At 33.2% G+C, this 14,376-nt stretch overlaps 2 pseudogenes; both read left to right on the forward strand.

Moving 5' to 3' along the window:
- Nucleotides 1–5,167: 5,167 nt before the first annotated feature.
- LOC143564124 (dirigent protein 22 pseudogene) lies at nt 5,168–5,761 on the forward strand (annotated as a pseudogene).
- Nucleotides 5,762–13,342: 7,581 nt separating this feature from the next.
- On the forward strand, nt 13,343–14,089 carry LOC143564125 (dirigent protein 22 pseudogene; annotated as a pseudogene).
- The last annotated feature ends 287 nt before the right edge of the window (nt 14,090–14,376 follow it).

Raw genomic sequence — 14,376 nt, forward strand, 5'->3', positions numbered from 1 at the left:
CTATAAGGTCTCGTTACCGGTGCCCTACGTTGGATGTTGGATTTACTCATAAACACGGTTCATAATATCAGAGTTAATAAAAACATTCGCGGAATATTAAAACATTCAAACCATTATGTTACATAACCATCCTTTCATGTCTTAACAGGCATTCAAATTATTTAAACATAAAACATTGTCTTTATAATAGCATAACATTTCTTGAGATGCCAGCCTTTTCAAGTTCATGCCATGTGTTTCCTTTTATGCAAGCTGCCTCAATCTACTCACATGCGTGCATACTAAAAGTCAGCTACGCTGAGTGAGTTCCAGTTAATCATACAACATACAATCTGTTCTCATACTTGCACACGTGCCCGAAGGGGTGTACATTAATTATACTTACTCTTCATATATAACTATCCATCATATTTAAAGAGCCTTCCGCCCTATAACCTCACAGATATTATAAGGGTCTGGTCTCTAACATCACAGATATTATAAAGGGCCTGGTCCCCAACATCACTGATATTATTAGGGTCTGGTTCCTACCATCACAGATATTATTAGGGTCTGGTCCCTACCATCACAGATATTATTAGGGTCTGGTCCCTTTGTTCCATGCAACTGTACCATACCTGCTCTTACATACTTTCCTTGACAATACGTGCAATCTCTTAAGAGCGTTCATGTACCATCAACATATCATACATACATTATGCATACATCATATATATCCATACATACATCATATCTTACATCGTACATATCAATCATATCTTTAACTACCACCTGACGGTACATGCAATATCCGAAGATCGTTCACGCATCGTCAAGCAATCATCATACATAAATCATACAAGGCATACACTTACCACTTAAGGTAAGTGTATTAACTATCACATCGAGTATGCACACAGCCCCGAAAACATAACAAGGAAGTGGGGCTAGAAACTCACCTCAAGGTGGTTGCGTTCACCGTTTACGGTTATTCCCCTCTTTAGCTGTGCACGACTAACTGTATAACAATTACGCGTATTAATTACTATCGCTATCCATATCGTATTTCTAGTCCAATTATAACCCTCAATGAACGGGGGTCCGGGGGCAGCGCCCTGGCAGCGGGGTCTAGGGGCGGCAGCCCCTAGCAGGGTCCAAGGGGCAGAGCCCCTGGCTGGGGTCGAGCTGCTAGGTCAGCTTAAAAAAATTTATTTCTATTAATTGTCTTATCACATTTTTCATTAACATTTTGAATTATTAATTAATTTGTTACTTAAAAGTTCAAGAGATTCTTTGTAATTAAGTCATTCTTTTCTAAGTCCAGGGATTGTTCTTGTCATTCAGTTGAACTTCTAATTCGTTACTGGTTCATAACGAACTGGCTTATCTTAGCAAACTGGTTCCTGAAACGAATTGAACCCTTTTACGAATCAGTTCACATAACGAATCAGTTCATGGAAAGAACTGGACCTTCTAATTCATTATATCCTTTAACGAATGATCATTGCGAATTGAAGTTAGTTCGTTATCTTTTTCCTTAACGAACAGTCATAACGAATTGTGACTAATTCGTTATCCCTTCCATAGCGAACTTGAACACAAACTGAGTCTAGTTCGTTAGGTTAATTTTAACGAACTGCTTGGCGAATCACCCCTAATTCGTTAACTCCCTGTTAACGAATTAGGGTTAGGTCAGAGAATGTCAGGAACATTCTCTGACATTCCCCTTTACCTCGTACCAATTCCGGCGCCGTCGCCGGAAAAACGCGATCTAGATCTGAGCTAGGGTGATCCCTAAGCTCATCTTAGGTTCGGTTTATACCCGAATCCACCCGGATCTCGTGACTTAAACGGTTTAACGGTGTCGGCTCGTCGTTTCATGACTATATCTAATGGTTTAAGCTCATACAATATCATACTATCATTACCGTAGGTCGGAATCGGTTCTTCTTCTATGTTTCAGCTAGAGAGAGACTAGAGAGAGAGAGCTTAAGTCTGTGTTTTTGGGAGGTGTATGGAATATGTGTAAAATGAAATTAAATGGGTATTAATGGTTTATATAATTATGGATCATGGGCTTAAGCCCATGATCTTTTCCTCTTTCCTTCATAACCCAAGTCCATAACCCAATTCCATTTAGCCCAACACTAGCCCGACTCATAATAACTCATACTTTCGTTTATTAACCGAAACTAGAAAAACAGGATGTTACATTTACCGTTACTTCTTATGAAACATGACACTGTTTTATGGTGATTTCGTACATATTTTAGAGACAATTTCTTTTTAGCACAACATCGCCGCATATATATTTATATATATGGGACAATTATATTAATTAATAAAAAGGTAATCTACTATTATAATAAACAAAAATTATGTTTGGGCCACATGGCACCTAATTGGCTTATTTTTTTGACATGTGGCACTTTATATTGTAATATTTAATTCATAATTTTTCTAATTAAAACATTCCTTAACAAGATTAGAGCATTCCTTAACCAACACTAATGAGATAGAAATAAACGTTCAACATTGTTAATTTGCACACCAAATCTGGATATTCAAGTAAATATGTTTTCAAACCCGTGTATGTTTATATTGTTTTCATACCCCAAATCCCTATTCCATTATTTATTTTCAATTGCATGTAAATTTCATAACCAAATTCTATTTTAACATGTTATCAAATCTTTATTTCCCCTAAATCCCTATTCTGATTGTATGAAAACACTAATAATACCCCAAACATGTATTATATGATAACCGATTAATTATTCGATTAACGCCTCCATATGTCAATTGATTGTATGTTTCAATCATGTTGCCCAGTTTTTTTCCTCTTCGCATCCATTTATTGTACACTTTCGAATGTGATGACTTTTTAAACACTTATTGGAATAAGGCGCATACTTCTGTTTATTTTATTATTAAGCAACATAAATGAGTTTGCGTTTACTTCAATGACTATATCGATTGGTTTCATTTACTGGATCGTCAACTACTTGAATGATGAAATATATTTTAATCTTACTATCACATGAAGATAAACATTTTTTTAATCGATCAATAGGGCCAAGTTTCTTTAGAGGTGTTCTCCATCCACATGTAAATTATCTGGTAAACATCTTTTATTATTATTATTATTATTATTATTATTTATTTTTGACAATTTCTTAATATGAATCAAAAACTTAGATTAAGTATACTTATTTACATTTATTAGTTTAGGTGTTACGGACTAGATATGCAGATTAATCTAACCAATATAACAATCTTTCAAAATAGTTATTGTTTTATTTGTTAATTTATCAATTAACAACTTCCAAATGATTTGTACTCAAGTATTTTGATAGAATTTTTCCAATTATGAATCCTGGGAAATTTTCAGAGAAGAAAATTCATGGCTTCATTGGATCTAAGTTTTTTAACGATAAAGTTCTTGACAAAAAAAAGTTTTGATTTCTATTGAGTGACTCATGTTCATATAATCAACTATAGTAGTGGGGTGTGCTTATGTTTTGTTTTCTTGAATTACTAAGTTAGTATTATACTTGTAAAGTGCACGATTGTAGAAAACTATCTTGAAGTTTGATGTTGATGAATCAAACAATTAAGTTATTTGTAGCTGTATGAACCAAGTTTTTATTTAAATTGAGTTATTTTAGCATAAGCACGATTATTGGTAGGGCTTTCAAGTCAGTTTTTCAAAGCATCCTACTTTCTTTTGAGGGGTAAATGAGTAATTTTATTTTCCACACATGATACTTAGCTATGTGTATGCAAAGACATAAGTTGTAATATGTTATGATTGGTTTGATGTATATTTGTAAGGAAAATCTGAATTATGCCGCCTATGTTGTATTGGAGCATTGGCTCATCTGGGTATTGCTTTTGATTAATTTAATTACGGCTTATGAAACTAAGTTGACCATCTCTAATCATCTTGATATTTTTTTCGCATCATGTGTTTCATAGTTCACGGGTCATTGCCCAAAATGGGTATTTCATAGTTCACGGGTCACTACTAGTTGATTATGTTTGATTGAACAAGTGATGCATTTATTTATAAAGTCAAAACAAGTTGAGTATGTTTGATTGAACAAATAATGTATCTATAAAGATAATTAATTCATTTATTATATATGTGAATTGTGGTAAGAAAGTAGAATCTACCTCAAGTGTTATAGTGAATTGGTAAATTGTCGTTAGGTTTAATTTAGGCAAACGCAATGCCACTCAAAGTATAATATATATTTTTTTAACTTACGTTGTTATTGTATATTTGAGTTGGAACATACACAAGTTTCTTAAATATATTTCATGTTTTTATAAGCATTATCAACCTTCATAGTTGATAAGAAAGTGGTCAATTATGTATCAGAGATTATTTTGAAGAAAACAAAAACGAGAACTGGGCAATTAGCAGAGTAACAATTGGAACAACGTGTTAAAAAAGTCAATAAGTGATACTTTTGTTTTTAAGAACCCTAAACAATATATGAATTTTAGCATTTTAATTTTCCAACCCGTGTAACACACGGGTTTTAACCTAGTTTGCTAGAATAAAGAGAATATATCATGGCCTTAGATAATATATGATCAATAGCTTTATAGCAATGTCATTCTTTAGTGCTTTCAATGGTTGTATTGTTTTCCATTTTTAAATGTGTAATGAAATAATGACTAATAATCTTCTGCTTTTATCTCTGTTTTCTTGAACTGAATGTTGATGATAATGCTTAGAAGATTAGTTCAATAAGAACACATTATTCCCAAAAAGGAATTATACTATTGTTTAGTGAAGAAAAATAGTACTAAATCCAATATTTTATAAACCGTTTTGTTTAACTGATGTGAGACAATATGATCTTTTTCCCGTTAAGCTATATTATAGTTGAATTATATTCATTCGAAGTGCAATACACTTCAAAGTTCAAAACAAAATGTGATTCCAAAAAGTCTAGGAAAAGTATTAATGTTTGCTAGCCACTTGTCTTGAAGTTTGAATTTAAGCCAGAAGCTTCCATATTCAAAGCAAAAGCTTCATTATTTCCATCTTTTAGTCTATTCCAACAATACGTGGTTTCATCTTGTGATTAAAAATGCGTTAATTTTTCCAATGTTGACATTGACTTTGACCCAAATATTATATATGTACGAGTAGGTGCACCAAAGTTGCATCACAAATCACAAAACCAAACAAGCACTTGTTTGAAGATTACTTCTAAACATGAATTACACAAAAACGTTGTTGTGCTTTGTTTTGGCTCTTGTTTTTCTAGCCTCCATTTCGGAGGCTAGAAAACGCAACGCGACCCATATCCAATTCTACATGCACGACATTCCTGGTGGATCTAACCCATCCGCTGTCCGTGTCGCTGGTCAACCCTTGAACTCCACTGGTTCTGACATGGGAGCCATGTTTGGGTTCGGGTCGATCTATGTCATAGATAACCCCCTCACCGCCACTCCTGAAGCCAACTCGACACTTATTGGTAGAGCCCAAGGACTTTATGCCGTGTCGTCTCAGGGAAACGAGATGAGCCTCCTCATGACCCTCACTTATAACTTCGTCTCGGGAATCTACAATGGCAGCTCTCTTAGCATCGTGGGACGGAACCCTGTGATGAGTGAAGTTAGAGAGATGCCGGTTGTGGGAGGTACGGGTGCTTTCAGGCTTGTTCGTGGTTTTGCGCTTGCGAAGACACATTCGATGGATCAAGTCGATGCAATTATAGGATACAATGTCACCGTGTTACCTTACTACTAGAAAAAGTTTGTAGACTTTGTTTCATTTGTTGTGTATGTTTCACGTACTATTTCAGTTTTGGATTAGAGTTGTATAATTTATTTACTTAATAATAATTAACATATGATTTTGTTTATTTGATTTGCTTACATGCATTTTATATTCTTTCTAATCGATCTGGACATGTTAAACATGTGACGAAGCTATAATAATTTAGTTTTTAATGAATATTTGTGAATAATCAAAAGGAAAAAAAAAAGTTTTACAGTTATGTAACGATGTACTGATCATTGTTCATGTTTACATTAGTTGGTTGTCTTGGTTTTGAGTGGTGATTTGCCAGCGGGCGATCAATGGTTCGGCAGCAGTAGTGGCTGTGATAGCAGTCGAGTGACGCATCAAGAACGAATTGATAACGGAAACACAAACGAGCATACGATATTTAGGGTAAACTCACGTATCATAACCCTAATCATAGCCCAAATCTAAAAATACAATAATTCCTCTCATAATATCATAACCCTAATCATAGCTATGTATTTATAGGGTGACCCAAACTTGTCCAACAAGTAATTACCAAATATAAAAGCCCAATTGCAACCATATAACCCATTATATCACTAGTGAATTCCATAGATTCAACCCGGTCGCATACACGTGACGGGCCGATATAATATAGAAATTACCAACAACGCATCCAATGATGACGGTTGTGGTGGTTATACAGTATTGTTTAAGGTTTGCATTCGTATACTGAAATACTGAATTTCATTGCACTTTCACTCTTAAAATTCTATAATTCTTACTATTAACCGTTACAATATAGCGTGAATAATTTATTTTGATGAGACATTGTTGCATGATTTCCCCTTTTATCGTGTTTTTCTTTATCAATGTTTTTACGTGAATTTTTGTGTGGATGGGTAGTAGAGGTCCTTGAAACCGAGTCTTACAAATTTTAACTTCCCCATAGTAGCATGTGATTCATATTATGACTTTTTTAGTGTTTTCTATTTCGGTTGTTATAGCGAGTTCGGTATTATAGCGACCCGTATCAATACCGACCGATTTTAAAGTTCGCTTTCTCATTTATTTTTTTATCATACCCACGTTTTCTAACTAAATTCCATACACATCATCCTTTTTTTTATTATCCGTGTTTCGAATTTCAAAACCACCACCGTGCAGACTATATTTTGCCAGTTAATATCATTCTTTATAACAAATAGTTATCAGTTTAACAAATGCTTATAAACTACTTTATTTTAATACGTGATATTTAATTATAAATTTAGAAAATTTCAATTAAAAATTTGAAGTGTAACATACTCCGAATTTCGATTAAGTTTATTTCTTTCGAAGTGTAATATACTCCGAATTTTATTTCTGAAAAGGTTCTGGAATTATTAGCAACTTGTCTTCGGTTTTGAATATAACTAGAATTTTATTTCTAAAAGGGTTCTGGAATTATTAGTGACTTGTCTTCAATTTTGAATATAACTAAAATTTTATTTCTAAAAGGGTTCTGAAATTATTAGTGACTTGTCTTCAATTTTGAATATAACTAGAATTTTATTTCTAAAAAGGTTTTGGAATTATTAGTGACTTGTCTTCAATTTTGAATATAACTAGGTGTTTATCCCGGCGCAACATGCTAGGCGTGGTCAGTAAAAAAGCAAATTTGTCAACGCTTAAATACAACAAATTAGCATATTAAAAAAAGTTGCGCATTGCGTGAAGAACATACACAAATTCGGTTGCACTGGGTTACAGGACCAAAACTAAACCAAAAAAAATAATTACACGAACAAAATTCGCGCGTTGACGCTTTGAAAACTATGCAAATTCGGTCTATATCAAGAATATCGAAACCAAATCATAAACATAAATTAGTAAGTCTAAGAAATATATTAAAATAACTTAATAACCATATTTAAAAATATAACAATGATAAATTAATGATTAGCTACTAACTAAGATTTATTAATCTTGAAAGTACAATAAATATTAAAGGAGGGTCATATAAGAACAATTATTACCATATAATTTAAATAACTAAAAAAATTGGTGGAAGATGCAACAAGGGTGACTTGAATTTGCACACCCTTTCTCAATAAAAAAATAAGAAAATTGAAAACAACCACCGGGCTATCAAATTATTATTTACTATTGTTCCAAAAAAATATGCTAAAACATCTAACAGCAAGCTCCTACAAAGTTTGTCACCAACCACATGATTTATATATATATATATATATATATATATATATATATATATATAATATAGAGAAATGATCAAATAAGAAGTTTGGTTTTTCTAAAAAGGCTACAAAAGAGGGTATTTTAGTCTACTACCTTAATATTGAAACCCACTTAATTTAATTTAAAAAACCCACTTAATTAAAACCCACTTAAATTTTCACTCATCCCCTACAACTACCACCGCCCACCGCCACCACCTTGCCGGAAAAGTCTTCGGAAATTTCGCCGGAAAATAAAACACTATGAAAAACACAATGAAAAAGACAATGGAAAAAACATTATGAAAATAAAAACACAATGACAAAAACACAATGAAAACACAATTAGATAACACAATGTAAAAAACACAATGCAAAAAACATTATGAAAAAATAAAACACAATTGTATACACAATTTTGTAAAACACAATTATGATAAAACACACATTGTAAAAACCCACGAATTTTTTATTTTTATTTTTATAAAGCAATATGGTACTCATATAAAAGATAAAAAAAACACTCGTTTTTATGGTGAATTTGTTTTGAAAAAAAAATGTCGTATAAAAAAGTTATGAACGTTTTAAAATGATGGGGGAATTTGACATGTGTTTTGCATGTGGAGAGAGAAAGTCAACAAATGTGTTATCTCTATTATACCCTTACCCTTGTTTTACACTTGATGGTCTCTGTAATCTAATCTCAACCATTCAATTCTCAAATGAATGGACAAGATTATTTCATATCCTTCATAGAAAAACTAATCTTCTTATTATAATTCAACCCATATAATATATAATATATATAGAAAGTTAATTGGAGAATTTCAAATTCTTAATTTTGAAACCAACTTTGTTGAACTAAAAAATCATAACGATAAACCAATTAAGTTTAGCTAAAAAGGCAATATTGATAAAGACAATAAAAGTAGGCCTTCTCTATCTAGCAATGTTTTCATAACCGGATCAGACGTCGAAACGGAGAGGCTAGCGGGTCACCGGTTTAACCGGTCGGACCGATCGAACAATTTCGGAAAAAAACGACGGGAAAGGCTGAAAAAAAGTTTTTAGAAAAAAAAATAATTTTTTTTCATAGAAAACCGGTTCAACCGGTCCGGTTTTCCGATTGGACCGGTTGAATCGGTTCGGACCGGCCGGTTCACTGGAGCCGAGCGAACTGCACATAACCGGACCGGTCGGTGGACCGAGTCCCGGTCAAACCGGTCCGACCGGCCGGTCCGGTCTGGTCTCAACAACATTGCTATCTAGACACCCAATTTGCTATTCAGACACTCTGCCCTACCTATACTACTCGTATAGCTAATACGAGTAGTATAGATATCAAATTTATGTCAGAACCCGTTGACCATATAATACGAGATGTCCATACGAGTACCCCCCCATACGAGTAGTATGGGTCATACGAGATTATTTGAATTTTCATATGACATGATAACTTCTTGCTTTCTGTCATGACACATCTTTTGAGACTGCCTATACGACCATGTCCCATACGAGTTAAACGAACTAAACGAGATAAATTTGTAGATGAGTGGTATTAATATGTACGAGATAAATACATCTTGTTTCAAACGATACATGGCTCACTTTCAACTATAAATACATACCTCATATTTACTCCATCTTTCAAACCCTTAATTTTCTTCCAAATGACGCATAGAAGAGAGAAAGAAAAAAATGAAGAATTTTTTTCCTCACAACCAGTTTCCAAATCGGCAAGATGGACTGATGATGTTTGAGGCGTTTAACGAGGCCTCGTACAATTACTTCGGCATCTTCTTCATATGTTCCCGAAAACCCTCACGAAAAAAATAATTTTGCAGTTTCGAATCCAACGAAAAAAAGTTGGTCAAGAGATGTAGTTGAGTTTTAGATTAACGGAGACGCCCCATTTTTCTATACAAAGTTTTTACCCATGAAAAAACTCAATAGAAGTTTCTGGGGTACTTTATTAAGGTACGAGTCCAACGGTTCCCTTTCTGAAACGGTAAAATTCTAAAGTTTTATATACTTTTATATAAAGTTGTATATACTTTTATATATATGTTTTATTAAATGACTAACTAATATTTTTGATAACTATATTTGTAGCACATCGAAGCGTGGACAACAAGATTGATGATTGTTCGATACGCAAAATTAAGAACTAATCCATATTTATGACTCCGTTGGACGGTGTTGCCCCCCGTGTTTTTATGACGAAATGAAAAACGAAGACTCCATAGTTGCCATAGAACTAGCCGGAACAAAAGACCCTTATCCACGATTTTGGGAGGTTGACCAAGTGTATATTCCGTTTTCGTTTCATTCTGGTGGTGATTGGTTACTCATCCGTATAGATATGTGAACGATGAAAATTACCCAATACTGACAGATAAAAGGTGGAGAAATGATAAACTTCAAAGCGCTAAAATGGAGATGTTATCATTGTTTTTCCCATGATTTCTTGATTGTATACGCTACTGGAGAAATTCGAACAATTCATACGAGAAAAAAGACCCAATAAATAACCGAAGAGTTTGAGACGGATTTAAGACGGGCTTTAATAAACAGGCTAACATGCTATCCCTAAAAATAGTTACTAATGTTACACAAAAATAAATAGAAGTTGCCAAATAAAAGCACAAAATAGCTACTACTACTAACTCACAAGTTCATAACAAAAAGTTCCAAACCAATCTTCCAATGTGTTGTTCATAACGAGCTAGCAAGCTATCTAAAACAATCTTAAAACAAGTTTCAAATAGCAAAAAAAAAAAAAAAAGTTGTAGTATTATACTACTGAATGGCAATGGATCGGATTTGGACCGGGTTTAGGTAATACGAAACCCATACTTGATGATGAAAATTTTTAGTTAAGTACCCAATGATATGGGAAAAAAACAAAAACCTAACTAACTAATAGACAAAAACAGAGAAATCATAATATGGAGATATGCACACATACCCCACATCATAACCAGTTTGGCCTTAAGCATTCCTTTCTTTATTTTTCTCTGTATTTTTTTCTCAAAACCAAAAGTTTAATTATAATAACTTTTTTTTGACAAAATAAAGCTCAGAAACACACTCAATTAGTTTAATCATCTCAACTAAAGTCATACTTCACCATTTTCTTATATGAAGCAAATATCATATAAAGTGTGTGGTTATGGAATTCCAAATCAGTGTTGCAGAAAAAAAAAGAAATTGAAGCATCAACTGATTATGAGCTAGAGTTTATTCATAGTGCTTATAATTGCCATTGTTATGTATTAAAATTTGAGTTAGTGGCGCGGTTATGTTGATATGTAATGGGTTTTATGTATGATGTAATGGTTTTCAACCAATTTTAACCATTTTGGTATAATGGTTTGCAATCGAATTTTCAATGTCGTTGTCATTGTAGATTTTTTATATTTAAAGTTTATATTTGACATAAAATTTCCAATCAAATTAAAATACAACATACTGAAAAAAGTTGATAGACAACATTATTAAAATACAACATACATACCATACATCATCCTAAGTCTTCATAATCAGTTTGACGTTGTGTTTGCAGATCTGCAAACATTTTTACGCGCAAACGATACAAGTCTTCCCAACCTCTTACCATTTCATGTCTGTAATGTTTCCAATAAGGATTAATTGTCGGCATCGGGTATATCCCTTCAAACTTAACAACCACAAAATGACAATTGTCGACATTTTGAATGGCAATGGCAGCATGATTGATGTGTGAAAAACGTATATAATATTAAAAACCAAGTTTTACCGAATTCACCTAAAAAACACACAATCGGCAAGTGTACTGGTCGCAATGTAGCTAGCAAGTAAGAACGGATATCGAACCTAGGACACTATGGGTAAACTCTAATTATTAAACCTAAAAGATTACTAACCTAGACTTTCTTTTGATTTTTTAGAATTTTTTTATATTAATTAAACTAATAAAACTTAACTAATTAAAATTTAAACTAAAAATAAAACTTTATAAAAATTGGGTTTTACTAATATGCGAGAAACGACTACCTAGGTAATGGAATCCTACTAGTTAAACTTAATAGTTAACGAAATTGACTTGGTTGAGAAACAATATCTTAATAATATGAAACTAGAGACCACTAAAAATGCGCTAGATCGCCTCCTGGCCTCACCGACGACACCCTAGAACTCTAACGACATGTGAAGCTCTATTGTTAAAGGTTGGATCACCTCCCGGTCTCACCTTACCTAATAATACTATGGTACCCCAAAAACTAAGTTGACCATCTCTAATCATCTTGATATTTTTTTCGCATCATGTGTTTCATAGTTCACGGGTCATTGCCCAACATGGGTATTTCATAGTTCACGGGTCACTACTAGTTGATTATGTTTGATTGAACAAGTGATGCATTTATTTATAAAGTCAAAACAAGTTGAGTATGTTTGATTGAACAAATAATGTATCTATAAAGATAATTAATTCATTTATTATATATGTGAATTGTGGTAAGAAAGTAGAATCTACCTCAAGTGTTATAGTGAATTGGTAAATTGTCGTTAGGTTTAATTTAGGCAAACGCAATGCCACTCAAAGTATAATATATATTTTTTAACTTACGTTGTTATTGTATATTTGAGTTGGAACATACACAAGTTTCTTAAATATATTTCATGTTTTTATTAGCATTATCAACCTTCATAGTTGATAAGAAAGTGGTCAATTATGTATCAGAGATTATTTTGAAGAAAACAAAAACGAGAACTGGGCAATTAGCAGAGTAACAATTGGAACAACGTGTTAAAAAAGTCAATAAGTGATACTTTTGTTTTTAAGAACCCTAAACAATATATGAATTTTAGCATTTTAATTTTCCAACCCGTGTAACACACGGGTTTTAACCTAGTTTGCTAGAATAAAGAGAATATATCATGGCCTTAGATAATATATGATCAATAGCTTTATAGCAATGTCATTCTTTAGTGCTTTCAATGGTTGTTTTGTTTTCCATTTTTAAATGTGTAATGAAATAATGACTAATAATCTTCTGCTTTTATCTCTGTTTTCTTGAACTGAATGTTGATGATAATGCTTAGAAGATTAGTTCAATAACACATTATTCCCAAAAAGGAATTATACTATTGTTTAGTGAAGAAAAATAGTACTAAATCCAATATTTTATAAACCGTTTTGTTTAACTGATGTGAGACAATATGATCTTTTTCCCGTTAAGCTATATTATAGTTGAATTATATTCATTCGAAGTGCAATACACTTCAAAGTTCAAAACAAAATGTGATTCCAAAAAGTCTAGGAAAAGTATTAATGTTTGCTAGCCACTTGTCTTGAAGTTTGAATTTAAGCCAGAAGCTTCCATATTCAAAGCAAAAGCTTCATTATTTCCATCTTTTAGTCTATTCCAACAATACGTGGTTTCATCTTGTGATTAAAAATGCGTTAATTTTTCCAATGTTGACATTGACTTTGACCCAAATATTATATATATACGAGTAGGTGCACCAAAGTTGCATCACAAATCACAAAACCAAACAAGCACTTGTTTGAAGATTACTTCTAAACATGAATTACACAAAAACGTTGTTGTGCTTTGTTTTGGCTCTTGTTTTTCTAGCCTCCATTTCGGAGGCTAGAAAACGCAACGCGACCCATATCCAATTCTACATGCACGACATTCCTGGTGGATCTAACCCATCCGCTGTCCGTGTCGCTGGTCAACCCTTGAACTCCACTGGTTCTGACATGGGAGCCATGTTTGGGTTCGGGTCGATCTATGTCATAGATAACCCCCTCACCGCCACTCCTGAAGCCAACTCGACACTTATTGGTAGAGCCCAAGGACTTTATGCCGTGTCGTCTCAGGGAAACGAGATGAGCCTCCTCATGACCCTCACTTATAACTTCGTCTCGGGAATCTACAATGGCAGCTCTCTTAGCATCGTGGGACGGAACCCTGTGATGAGTGAAGTTAGAGAGATGCCGGTTGTGGGAGGTACGGGTGCTTTCAGGCTTGTTCGTGGTTTTGCGCTTGCGAAGACACATTCGATGGATCAAGTCGATGCAATTATAGGATACAATGTCACCGTGTTACCTTACTACTAGAAAAAGTTTGTAGACTTTGTTTCATTTGTTGTGTATGTTTCACGTACTATTTCAGTTTTGGATTAGAGTTGTATAATTTATTTACTTAATAATAATTAACATATGATTTTGTTTATTTGATTTGCTTACATGCATTTTATATTCTTTCTAATCGATCTGGACATGTTAAACATGTGACGAAGCTATAATAATTTAGTTTTTAATGAATATCTGTGAATAATCAAAAGGAAAAAAAAAAGTTTTACAGTTATGTAACGATGTATTGATCATTGTTCATGTTTACATTAGTTGGTTGT

The sequence above is a fragment of the Bidens hawaiensis genome, unplaced genomic scaffold (assembly GCF_021521415.1).
Source record: "Bidens hawaiensis isolate Kalapana, Puna unplaced genomic scaffold, B.hawaiensis_p1.1 tig00021821_1, whole genome shotgun sequence".
NCBI lineage: Eukaryota > Viridiplantae > Streptophyta > Magnoliopsida > Asterales > Asteraceae > Bidens > Bidens hawaiensis.